General features: G+C 44.7%; 1 protein-coding gene across 1 annotated transcript in view; it reads left to right on the top strand.

Moving 5' to 3' along the window:
• Positions 1-513: 513 nt before the first annotated feature.
• The window catches only part of adgrl2a (adhesion G protein-coupled receptor L2a), a 102,400-nt gene continuing 89,132 nt past the window's right edge, over positions 514-13,781 (top strand). Inside the window, 1 exon segment of the mRNA XM_030373090.1 lies at positions 514-1,426. The gene's annotated coding sequence lies outside the window, so the exon portion shown is untranslated.

Raw genomic sequence — 13,781 nt, 5'->3', positions numbered from 1 at the left:
TAGGGGACGTAGAAATCCAATTAAAAAAAATAATTACAAGGAATTAATACTATGAAGTTAAAAAACTAATCTGGAATGTGATATGAAAAAAAAGAATTGTTCTCTTAAAAGGGGATTTAGGAAAAACACTGTAGGATCACACATATTTACTGTGCCTTTTATATATATACTGCATATGATGTTCTGGTTGCATGCAGGAGCTCAGCTTTCACCCTGCCAGTGGCACTATGATCAGCGAGCCTTGGTTTTTCTTACTGAGGCCAAGAGGAAAAGGGAATGCGGAGAAAAAACACAAGCAACATCCGTCTGCACTTTCGTGCTCTTTCGCTTCTTGATGCTCGGTTGTGTTACAGTAGCACACGTCCACTGCCATTGGTTGAAAGGGCTGGACTGCCTACTGTGACCGGGGCACGGGCCTCCCCAATCCCAAAGGCAAAAAAATAAAAGAATGTAGGCCTAGCCGGCAATCAAAACTGGAAAGGGGCCAAAAAAGGCGAAATATATTTATAATCTATTTGCCATTTCTATGATGTGCTGCAAACCTCCCTTGGAACAATTAAAACAAAAGGCAGAGTGTCTGCCCGTTACTCGATATGGTAATGTTACCATGTGATCCGTTCTTTCTGGACATGAATGAATTTTGACTCCGAGCCATTCCAGCTGGAGACTCCATGTCGGGTTTTGAGAGGCTCTCTCAGCACAGACAGCTCCTGCAGACGGCAGCCTGCGTCGGGCTACACTGGCACTGTTTACTGGAACCCAGCTCCGCGCTGTTTCAACCAAGTGTCTGAGCGCCGTGAGCGGGATCTTTCACATAGTCCAACCGGGGGAGAAGAACCATCTCAGGCGCTTTCGAGTCCTTTTTTCCCCTTTTCACCATTCAGCGGAAACCGGAGAAGAGGCTCTTCGTCTTGCGTCTTTTTAAGCGGGACAAAGATTTTTGGTGTGCCGCACAAGAACCACAACGCATAGTCTCCAACGAACCGAGCTTCTCGTTTCTCTTCTTTATTATTGAACCCCCCCTCCTCCACCCCCACTCCCCCCAACCCCCCACCAAAAAGACGAGAGAGAGAGAGAGAGAGTAACAAAACGCTTAAACTGAAGTGTTTGACGAGTTGAGGACTGTGAGCACATGCAACACCTTGCCATGGAAGTGTGTGTCCGGTGCAGGGGAATGTATCGGCTGAGAGGGGAACCTGCCAACTGATAAAGAGCCGAGCTGTCCCAGATAAGGGGAGCATGCATCAAACCTGCAGAATCTCTCTCTCCACCGCCCGCTGTCCTCCTCCGAGCTGCAGAACAGTCCCCGTCAGACTGTCTTTCAAACTACCTGCCATCTCCCCGTTTTGATTTCCTCCTCCGCCACTGACTTCTTCTTCATTTTGAAACGGCCGTGTCTTGGGTTTGACTTTTCCTGACCAAAAAGGTAAGAGCAGTAGACGCTTCTCCGATTTGATCGGCACTTTTGGGGCTCACGGTGGGAAACGAGGTTCGGGGGTTTGAAAGTTGACACGGAGTGTGTTATGTGTGGTGGATCGGGGGGTTTGAGGTGCGTCTTACCGCGGGTTTGTGGGGTCACTTTAACACGAGGTCATCCTCGCCCTTAAAGCGGACACCCTACCGCTCGGTGATGTTTTACTGACTCTAAAACACAGGGGGAGAAACACACCAATGGACTAGACGGAATGGCTGGAGAGCCCCTTATTAATATTATTATTATTATTATTATTATTATTATTAGAGTCCTTTAGAAAGTCATACTAATGGAGTTTCGCTGTTTCCCAGAAGAAACAGGACATGAGTGTTTGGAATATCTAAAATGAGGGGTACCATGGTTAATTGAAAAATGGTTAATCAAAACACAACCAGATGTGGATGGATCTGGCCGACTGAGTGGAGGCTGGATGGAAACTATTAAAGTGTGTTCACATGAACCAGAACACGGAAAGACCCGTTTAATGGGAATGGATGCTTCCAGAGTTAAAGAAGCTGTCTAGGTGGGGTTGGTGTAAAATACTACCTGGGGTGGTTGTAGGAGACTATTGGTGGGGTTGGTGCTGGTTTTAGATCCACCGATGGGTGGTTGAAGGATTTTTGGAGACGAAGCGTCGGCGACCTGAGTTGTGTGGGCCAGATATTAGCATTAGAATTGGTACTTTACAGTTCATCTTATTCAAGAGAGCAGAGAGAGAGAGAAAATTCCAGAAGGTTTCTTTAAACCCAGTAAGGTCAGAGTAATAATTACAATTTGCCTCGGATATATGGGCTAGACGGCATTAGGTCCTCCAAAAATACTTCACACGGGAAAAATAATCCACTATAAACGTTTGAAGAAAATGATTAAATGGACTCCTCCACACGACGGAGGACGCCTAGTTGGAGTGAAATGTAGCTATTTGGCTGCATACGAATACATATTTTTCAAGGCCAAACAATTCCAAAAGCCCACCATGAGTTTCAAGCCCGACCCCGCTGCCTTTACGCGTGGCGAGGGGGGGCTGCTCTCGGTTCGAGTCCCGGTCAAGCCAGCGACCAAGTCATGCGTGTCTTGCCTGGAACAGATGACGAATCTCAGATCATCGATCATCAAATAGAGGGCGCACAGTTTCGCCTCGGTCTCTAGCCCAGACACACGACCCCTCTGTGTGTGTGTGTGTGTGTGTGTGTGTGTGTGTGTGCGTGAGTGCTTCGTTAGGCTTTGCGTCTGGTTTGGAGAAAAACCCAGCGGTTCTCGGGTTCGTCGGAATGGACATTAAGCCTAGGGTCCATGGAGCGCTCTATCCCGTCTCTCATCCCTGTTGTGTTCCGCGGATCGTGGCTGTTACGGGATAACAACTACTTTGTACACCAGAACACTCACCTTTTTAAACTAGGCCTGTAATGCTGTGGAAGTATCTTCTGTGTAAAGGTTTATATACATATATATATATATAGGCCTGTGGGCCTAATGCAAATGCCCATGCAAAGTCACTTTATTGCCCTATTTATGTAAAATCTTCATTCTCTTTAGAGTTGAAATGTAAAATATAGGTTAGATCTCCATCGCATGTGTATAGGAACATAGGCCTATACGTAAACATGGTGAGACATCTCTCCCAATAACCTCTTATATTTGGCGTTAAGTGAAACATGTCACACAAATATTTTCAGCTTGTATTTGTCACGAAAAAAACCTGAACGGAATTTATAAAATATAGTCGCTTTCAAGTCTATTGACGTTGGGGCTGGTATACGCAAATTCTTTCGCAAAATATTCAGATTTATGCATGTGCGAAATTCCATCTGATGGACGGCATTAGAATATCAAAGTGGCCACAGTCCTTGTTTAATGGGGAAAAAAAGAAGAAGTAGGATCTGGCATTTAATGTTGGCTGATGTCGAGCGAATAGAGCGAGAGAGGAGCTCCAACACCAAAGACCCTCCGTGCTGCCCCCCACCCCCCACCTGACTTAAATACCAGTAGCACTGAACACTGTACACGTATGGCCTGCCCTTTGTATACTGTAGGGTTATATTGCAATGTTATCCGTAACAAAGGGATACCTACTTTAAAAAATCGTAATCATGTCATGAATAAGCAAATTATTGCGGACACACACACACACACACACACACACACACACACACACACACACACACACACACACACACACACACACACACACACACACACACACACACACACATGATAGGACATCAGACAGACCATTGTGGATAACACAAAATAATGATACAAAATGGCAAAGTAAAGATTTCCAAGTACCAATTCGCATAAATCAATGTTTGGTATTTTATTCTCATTACTGATACACTGATACATTGTAGTCAGGACTGAATTGGTAGTCCTTCACCCCCCCCCCCCCCCCCTTCCACCCCCATTATTCTATTGTCTTGGTCCAGAAGGAGTATATGTCCGTTTTTCAAAGTGCAGCTGTTGTTGATCTCCCAGTGGCTAGATTGCCCCCCCCCCCCCCCCCCCCCCCTCTCTCTCTCTCTCTCTCTCTCTCTCTCTCTCTCTCTCTCTCTCTCTCTCTCTCTCTCTCTCTCTCTCTGTTCATCTCCACTACTGGATCAATATAGACTAGCGTGCTGCAGCTACATGTGTGTGATGAGACAAAGTGGTAGAAATCTCTCTGTTCTTTCACTTGAGAAAAAGAACGCGCCATCGCCACAGCCCCCAAAGCCATTTAATAAGTGAGCACTGGCTAGTGAGGGGCTGTGAATGCTTTGCTGACTGGCTTCTCTTTTTTTTAGTTATAATGTAATATGTTATTTTTCTGTCTTTCTATGTCATTACCAATTAAAATAACACAGTTGGGTTATGGACCTTGGTAGGGAGTTGGACATATCTAGGGGGGTAAGAAGTAGGGAATAATACGTCCTAATAGGCTCTTCAGAATTGTCTTTTGTAATTATACCAATGAGGCAGACTCGTGCTTTAGCCTCACTAAGATAATTTGTTATTGATTAAACCTCCATGCGAAAACAGTGACGGGTTGCAGCGTTTACACTCACATGCTCTCTCTCTCTCTCTCTCTCTCTCTCTCTCTCTCTCTCTCTCTCTCTCTCTCTCTCTCTCTCTCTCCCTCTCTCTCTCTCTCTCCCCCTCTATTGCCCTCTCCCTCTCTTTCCCAAACCATCGTTATCAGGACTCGGCCGTCTTTGTCTGACCACCGATTGGCTGAGGCGTGTGAATGTAATGCTAATTTCTCATTGTGTGCCTGAGTTAGTTTCTGTTGTTGGTGTGGGGCGCACGTCGCCAGTCCAGAGGTTTCCTCGCTTCGCGTGCCGATGACAGTTGAAACGTATCCACCGTTGGCTTTTCTCTCGGTCCTCAATGTCCCCCCCCCTCCCAGCTTGGGGGTCCGGGGAGGGGGAGGGGTGCACAAGTATCAATTTGGACTTTCCACATTTCCTATGAATAACGCGATGGTTATAGAGTGTTGGGAAATGCCTGTATACGAAGAAAAAAAAAATGAGATGCGGGGGAAATGCTAGGACTGGGGTGTAACATGTCTCGCGTGGAGGGGCGCGCGGGGGGCTGCAGGGGGGGGGGGGGGGGGGGGGGGGGGCGTCGGGGTGTTGGTTCGAGGCGGTTGAAATTTACATCCATCTTTTTATTTGGTTGTGCGAGCGTAAATTGTGGGTTTGTGCTTCGGGACGGAATCATTTCCGTCGCCTTCGCCTCCTGCGTGGTGCCCCCACTGTGTGGCTAACGCCGGCCATTAAAGGAAATAAACAAGGCTGTAAAAGTGTGTGTGTGTGTGTGTGTGTGTGTGTGTGTGTGTGTGTGTGTGTGTGTGTGTGTGTGTGTGTGTGGGGGGAAGCGGGGGCACATTTCTCTTGGCGTAACGCGGGACGGTGGTGGCCCCCACGGTGGGCCAAAACACCAGCCCCCCTTTCATGGCAGATTTTTATTTTTACGATTGGCAATCAGTTAAACGCCGTGCGTACGGAAGGTGTTCCCCCCCCTGCTCGCCCAACCCCTGCCCACTCTCTTCCTCGCCTCTGTCGCTCCCTTCCATTTTGAGAAACATTTGTTTCCACTTGCCAAAGGCCTCTGGTGCGTTGGGAAGGGGGGATTTCGGTGCCCCTGAAATGGCAGGTGAAACTTTCTGCTTGCCTGAATAATTCCCGTGTAGAGCATGACGCGAGCAAGGACATAGAAGGGGTCAACGCAGGCGTCCATTGAAATAGTGGAGGAGAATGTAAGCCTATGGTTCTCGTGTGTAGCGGTTATTTTTCGAGCGATCGAGTGGCTGGGCTTAACTGACACTGCCTTCTGGTTATGTCTGCTCCTTCGCCTCTTGTGTGAATAGGCCTTTTTTTTTTTTTTTAAATGCTAGTAGAAAGTACGGAGAATTGGCTTGTAAAACCTCCTGTCATTAAAATAAATGTGGGAGCTTAACAGACTGGCCCCGACCACTTATTAAGGATTTTATATTTTACTGTGTCATGTTGCAAACTCCTTGTTTGTCTTAAATAGGTTATGATGTGAGTGTGTGGGTGTGTGTGTGTGTGTGTGTGTGTGTGTGTGTGTGTGTGTGTGTGTGTGTGTGTGTGTGTGTGTGTCTCACACATAAAACTGGAAGGAAATCTGTTGGACTGGAGTGTAGTGCGCTATAATATCACACATGTTTGAAAGCAAACTGTAATGGTTTGGTTATTGTCTAGCTTATTTTTCTTTTACCTAACAATGCTCGTGTGTTATCATTTTTAAATACGTTGTTTCCATTGTTTCAATTAATTTATGACCATCAATGAATTACAGAAAAACACACAATATGCAATCTAAATAATGTGTAATGTAATTTACTTTTCTGATTAGCCGTCTTGCTCGAGTAACTTTTCATCATTTGATTATTATGTTTTTTTCAGTGAGGTGAATAAACAACAAATAAACCACACACAGAAGCGGACTCCCAACACACACACACACGCGCGCACGCACACACACACACACACACACACACACACACACACACACACACACACACACACACACACACACACACACACACACACACACACACACACACACACACACACACACATATACACACACACGCACACACACACACACACACAAACACACACGGACACACACACACACACACACACACACACACACACACACACACACACACACACACACACACACACGCAAACAGCGCACTCATCTCTCCATCTCTCCATCTCACTCTTTTTTTCTGCGATGGGAGTAGAAAGCGTACTTATCTGCGCACAGCTGCAACACTATTTGGTGGGGAGGGGGGGGGGGAAAGAAAAAATTGACGAGAGAAAAAATTCAATTTCTGTGTGACAGAGTAAGAGCGGAGAAGGCTGAGCTCTGAGTAAACAGCCGTTATTGCTCCTCTCCTCCATGGAAGCCGAGCTCAGGGCCTAGCGATGGCAGCAGAGAGAGAGAGAGAGGGAGGGAAAGAGAGGGGGAGGGAAAAAGGCAGCAAGAGGGAGGGAGGGAGGGAGGGAGGGAGGGAGAGAGAGTGGATGTGGATGTCTGCCAGGGGAAAGAGCCATGTCTCGGCTGGATTAGAGGAGAGTGCGGCACATCCACACTTAAAGCCTCTTTCTCCAACAAGACAGGGCCGTTATTTAGGGATGGTGTGGTGGGGTAAACACAAGGACGCAAAATGTATATATATTTATTTATTTTCTCTCACCTCCTTTTCCGGATGGGCTGTTGTTGTGGGTGTTGTCGGGATTGTTGGGGTTGTTGTCCTTGACGATTGTGACTTACAGCGAGCGAAGGAGAGGTGGGGGTTGGGGCGGGAGTTTCACTGCTAAGGGCGACGTGTAATGATTTAGCATGGAGCTAATTCCAACCGGGTGTCAAACTGCTGTCAGGTGTCGATTAAAACAAGATGTATTGACAACTGTTTTTAAACCAGGCTTCTTTTTTGCCTGTGGTTTCGGAAATACATGTCGCCCCCTTATAGTTTTTGTAGTGTTTATTGATGAATAATACAATAATAAAAAAATAAATTCATAAGATTGAGCATTGATTGATTTTTTACACTTCCTTGCTATCGCTAAATTAGTAAAAAATATATTATTGTAACCTGGTGCTGTGATTAAATAGTAATACATATAGCCTGTAACCGAATGAATAATGCAATTTCAAATAAACAATATAATTTTTTTGGTATAGATAGATAGAAGTATAATATGCCGCGTACGGGACGATGTTTAATATTTAATGTAACAATGGGTACTTATTTTTACCTAAGCACACCTAGATTCGCCAAGTCAACATGGAAGCACATCAACTTAGACAAAACAGTATGAATATTTGGAATATATATTTACCATTTCAAATGTCTATAAATATATTTATGTCAATGTAAAGGTATGGTTACGTGTCATTTGAAGAGTCCGAATAATCTCAACATCTGTCAGTCACAGAGGAAGAAGGGCTTGGCCGTGATTAATGTAAATTTATAATCAATAATGGCTGGATCAATGGTTTGCATCGTGTAACCGTCAAACCTAGCTTGGACTCGAGGAAAAGGTGGAAGCGTGGATTCTCTATAATCTCATTGGGACCTTTGTGTGTGTGTGTGTCTGTGTGTGGGTGGGTGTATGTATGTTCTCATATTTGTGTACGTCTGTATGTTTGCGTGTGTGTGTGTATCTACAATGTGTGTGTCTGCGCGTGTGTGTGTCTGAATGTGTGTGCATTTGTATGCACGCGCACGCGCGTGTGTGTGTGTGCCTGTGTGTGTCTGTGCGATCATGGATGTGTGTGTGTGTTTTTCCTGCGATTATTATCATTCATCTTAAGGTTCATTAGTGCTCCATTTATAAATTTCCATCATCACCTGTAAGAAGAAGAAAAAAACACCTCAAAGTTTTGATGTCGTTTTTATGGCGGTAGATCTGAGGAAACGGTATTAGTCCATTAACTCTCTGCAGTGAATCATGAGTCCTCCTCCTTTCTATTGCACACATAAACTCCATGTGTGGTCTATGAGAATATTTCTGTTTCCGCTGTGCTGACTAAAGTTTGGCCCCTGAGTTTGCTCTCTCTCTCTTGCTCTGCCGCACTCTCTCTCTCTCTCTCTCTTGCTCTCTACCTCTTTCTCCCTCTTTCTCTCCCTCTCTCTTTCGCTCTCTCTCCCTGTGCCTCCCTCTCTATCACTTTCTTCCTCCCTCCCTCCCTCCCTTCCTCTCTCTCCCACCCTGTGTCTCTCTGGGTAGATAATGTCTCTGCAAATCATCTAACCACGCTCATTGAAGCGCCTTCCAGTAATTGAACAAGACTTAGTGCTTTACAGGAAAAACAATAGTCATAGTTATCTCAGATCTCCACTCGTCGGCACATTAAACCAAACACTGGGATTTTTGGACTTTGAATACCTGAACTGAAGAAAAAAAACAGGTTTGTCTTTTTCTCCTTTGCTCTCTTTGTCTCTCCCTCTGGCTCTCGGTGTCTCTCTCTCTTTTCCCCAATACCGTAGCACGGCTGGTATGGGTGTTTGCTAGGTGCGATATTATAGACCTGGTTGCGTGATTAGATTGCCTGTCGTCTCACAACAACCACCTGAGGTTTGGAGGGCCGCCCGTGGGGCTTTGCTGGTTGATTTCTTAAGAGGTGTGCGTGTGAGACATTTGCATAAAAAAATAAGAGTTTTTAATTACTCTTAAACATGATTTGACAAACAGGAGTTAGCATGAGACGCTAAACTTTGTGCTAATTATAATCATCCTCTTTTAAAAGCCGAGTGAGCGTGAATGCTGATTTTATTCATGTCATTATTTCTATATTATTATTATTTCCTAGGATTAATTAGGTTACCTGAGAGTGATTTAATACCTTGAGCCGGTATAGCCGTTGTCACCGGGGCTTGAAGTGTCTACAATATCGAAAAAGATTGGCTATGTGCGTTCAAATACATCTATATTTACTTGGTAGTAGCTGTGAGTGTGTTGCCGTGGCGCTGGAGTTGACCTTGTGTGTGTCCGACAAGGTTCTCTCCCTTGCTCTACCCCCTCGCTTTCGTTTCCGCGAGCTCTCTTAAGACACGAAATGGCCAAGAGGAGCAGTTGTTCTCGACAGAGATGCATTGTTTCAGGCCGCCAATAAACCATCGCACTGTGAGTGGCTAAATCTGTGAACCTCATCTCGACTACAGTGTAGGGGCTAGCTAACAACACGGCAACTGTCAAGGCTGCAGCACCTGCTACTGTCTCTAGTGGTAAAGGGACTCTCTCTCTCTCTCTCTCTCTCTCTCTCTCTCTCTCTCTCTCTCTCTCTCTCTCTCTCTCTCTCTCTCACCCTCTCTGTCGCTGTCTGTTGCTCACATAGTCGCATCACTCTTCCGTTTTTGACAAGCCAGAGGCGATAGTGTCTCAGTTTGGGTCAACTGCGAGTGGAGCTACTCGAGAAAAACATTTGAAAGCAGAGGACGAAATGTCAATCCGAATAAGGAGGTTAAAACAGAACGCGGCCACCCCTTAGGGCTAGCGGTTAGCTCGGCCAGAAACATACGCACAGGCGCTGTGTTAAGCGACTTAAAAACTAAAACGCGGACCACCTATGGATCCTTAATGGGTTTTTGGGAGGTTTGAGTTTGGATTTATATGTCTTATTTTCTGTTCACAGAGCTGAAATATGGTATGAAATCATAGATTCAATGATAGAGTTGACCGCCGGATACAGCAACTGCTAATACTGCGAATAGAGGCCATTGAAACGCAACATTTCCAAAAACACTAAAACACTAATATTCCAATTAGTATTTCAAAAGACATACTATCTTTTCATGTGATTTTTGCTTTTGCTCAAATACTCAAGTATTTGTTTCAGCGGCAGCGATACCGATGGAAAGTTAGGCTAACAAGATCTAACATAAGATCTAATGAGCTCATACCTTGTGTCTGGGTTGTGAACGCCCAATTGAATCCACAATGCCACACACGTCATAAAAGTATAGGAAGAGGAATATAGTTCATGAATAAGTCATACCGCGCCCCTAATTTGTCCACAGACCGCCACTGCCGGACAGGTGCATCGCTTGGAATGCTCCCGGCTAGGAGCCGCGTAGCGCTAAATGGTTTCTCTCTCACCTTATTGAATTGAAGCATAAGGAAGCGGCGGTGGCAGCGGCGCCCAATGCAGATATTGTTGGAATAATTCTGGGAACTGCTAAGGTAATAGGAGGGTTTAAGCCAGAGCTTTGTTAAGAGATACACAACCCTCGTCATAATGATACAAATTACCAACAATTATGATAATAATTTTAACAACGATAATACAAGGTGGTTGAAAATCGACGTGGACGAATGTGTGTGTGAAAAGACATGACTAATATTCAGAAATAAGATCGTTACACTTGTTTTTCCTCTTCCAAAGATGTATTTTGTCGCTAACATGCATGTGGAATGGACATGCACACCAGACCACCAGAATACAGTGTCACCCTCTTTCCTTCCCCTGCAACACCCCCGCCACCCCACCCACCCCCAACTGTATCTATGTCTTGTTCCCAGTGCTAACATGCCAGGTGTGAGGTAGGAGTTGTAATTCTCACACCCTGTCTTAATTAAAAGCAGCTTGGCTCTGAATAGCCGTATTAAACAAACAGGCCTGTCTGGTGGCGAAAGCAGGGTTCCGTATGATTTATGGCAGAATTCACACCACCAGGTGCCTTACAGCTCATTTAGAGAGAGAGAGAGCAAGAGAGAGAGAGAGAGAGAGAGAGAGAGAGAGAGAGAGAGAGAGAGAGTTGGTCTAATGAATTACGAGGAGCCATTGTAATATGTATTTTCTCCCTGAGCAAATGTCAAAGATGCCATATCACACAACGACACACGCAGAAGTGTGATATGAAGTCATGTGCAGTGTTTCCCCGGCTGTCATGGATATAGTTCACAAGTAATTTGATAAATATGTGCACCTCTCTTAAATATTAAAGTCTGATAGAACGCTCAACTTTTTAGTTGACGAACCGTCACAACAGAGGTCACCGCACGTTCAAAGTCCGCATATTTCAAAGCAAACAGAAGAAGAATATATCCTGAAGATAAATCAGACATTTATGCTGTGATTCCTCCACAAACGTAATAAGGCTTGTGTAAAAACCAAACCAGAAATGCAAAAAAAGCGCAAAAACATCCAAAGAATTGCATCCACCGTGCTATACTTACATCCAGCAGGCCTGGCTGCTTACTTGAAGCCTCATCACTACTGTGATTCCATGGTAGCTGATTGGGTTTGGAAGGAGCACACAGTAAAGGAGGACAGTCAAATACTAGTGGGGAAACGTGGACATTTTTGTCCTTTGCAAAAAAAAAGGGAAAAGTTCTGCCAGTGGCATTTCTTCCAGTCATCAACTGGGGCTGATTACAAGTGAGACCAGAATGAGCGGACAGGATCGGGCTCCAGACACCATTACCATCAGAAATAGGCCCAGCTGGCCCTTGGGTAGTGGCTTCGGCTCCAAGCCTCTGAAAAGTTTCTCTTTCCTGTCTGATAACATCTCGCCAGGTTAGCAAGTATATGTATGTATGATGTCTGCGTGTGTGTGTGTGTGTGTGTGTGTGTGTGTGTGTGTGTGTGCGCCCGCGCACGTGCAAGCATGTGAGTGTGCGGGCGTGTAAGTGTGTGAGCATGTGAGTGTGCGCGCTTACATGTCCATATACGTATGTGTGTGTGCGTCTGTGTATTTATTTTTCTAATAGTGGCCCAGACAGTTTATCTTAGTGGTTAACCTCTGGCAGAATAACTCAGTTTAAAGTAGTCTTCAAGTTATTCACCCACAGGTAAATTTAAAAATAATCCAACATAGCATAATATTTGGATCACTACAGGGCATGCACATACCTCTCAGACTAAGTGGTACGGTCCATCAGATCCAATGCGGTTCTGACGGACCGTACCACTTAGTCAGAAAGTGGCGGAACCATCCGCTCTCTCAAGGAAACCCAGAATAGGTTTTTCAAAAGGAATACGTGACTCAACATTACTTTGGGCTGGGCTTTAAAATGTTGAAGCGGTTTGATTCAAGATGCTATCAACTGATTTCATGGGTATTTCAACAGAATAAGCTCAATCGTTTTCTACAGGGGACTGTTTAGTTGAGCATTATTAAGGTGATTCATACAACTGGAGCATGCGGCTTATAGCCTGGAACCATAATTAGTGCTCTGCGTATGTGTCAAACACATGATTTGTGCTTTAAAAGCCATGCAAAATGGTCAGGGATTTGGTTTGCCAGTCAGACAGGCTCAAACAGTTATTTTTGATCAGCTGTGACTTTCCAACAATAACCAAACCACAACAACAAGGTCTCCAATAGAGTTACATAACACATCTGTATTTACCTCATCTCAAGGCATTTAGATTGATTTTCAAAGAAAGAAGGTTTCATGAAAGCAAATTGCATAGGGAATATTTTGAGAATATTTCAGTAAATGATTTAGTGAATTTCTTTAGCGTCTAACTCACTTTGGCTCTTTTTATAAAACACAAGCAACATAAATATCAATGTGTGGGGAGAGATTGCTTTCTATTTTAGGGCTATTGATAATTAAATGAATAACTAAATAGAAAGAGCTCTAGGCCTTACTGCTAGCATGCATTTAGCCTCTGCCTCAATCTAACCAGAGATTTTATTTATTTTTCATGTAATCAAATCCTCAAACACATTCTTTAAGAAAATAATCTCATCACTGAGTGGGGGAGACCTGTAGTGAGGTCCAATGCTATCTTAGAGATTCAAATGAGAGGGGAGGAGAATGAGCCAATCCCACCTTGTTTGCATTACAATCCCACTCATACAGTGGTGCTGTAATGCAAATGAATGCTCGGGAGAAAGCTTGTCCCCAAAAAAACTCTCCTGTCTCTGGTGACAAAGGCGAGCGGGGATGAAGGTTTGGGGGGTGGGCGGGGGGCAGCAGTTGGGGTTGCGTGGGTTCGACACTGAAAATGATTGAACACACTCTAAGAGCGGCTGAAGGAAATGAGATGATACAACGTCGACGTTCAAAAGCAAATTAAATAACCGGAATATATTTTTTTAATTTTGCTGTGGATAAATGTGCTATTAAATCCCCTGGCCTGATTTCATTCTTTCCCGTCTTTCCCGTCGGCGTCTTTCGGTTCTTTCGAAAAAAAAATTTGTGGTGCCCCTTTTTTTTGTCCGGGGCGAGAATATGTCTCGCATTATTGTGCGCCGAGGAGTGGAAACCATTCATTTGTGAGCAGCAGCTAAATGGGAGCTTTTAGAAAGTGTCTGTCTTTGCGGGAAAAAGAGAAAAAA

This window comes from Gadus morhua, chromosome 12 (assembly GCF_902167405.1).
Source record: "Gadus morhua chromosome 12, gadMor3.0, whole genome shotgun sequence".
NCBI lineage: Eukaryota > Metazoa > Chordata > Actinopteri > Gadiformes > Gadidae > Gadus > Gadus morhua.
This window is presented reverse-complemented; position numbering and strand designations above follow the sequence as displayed.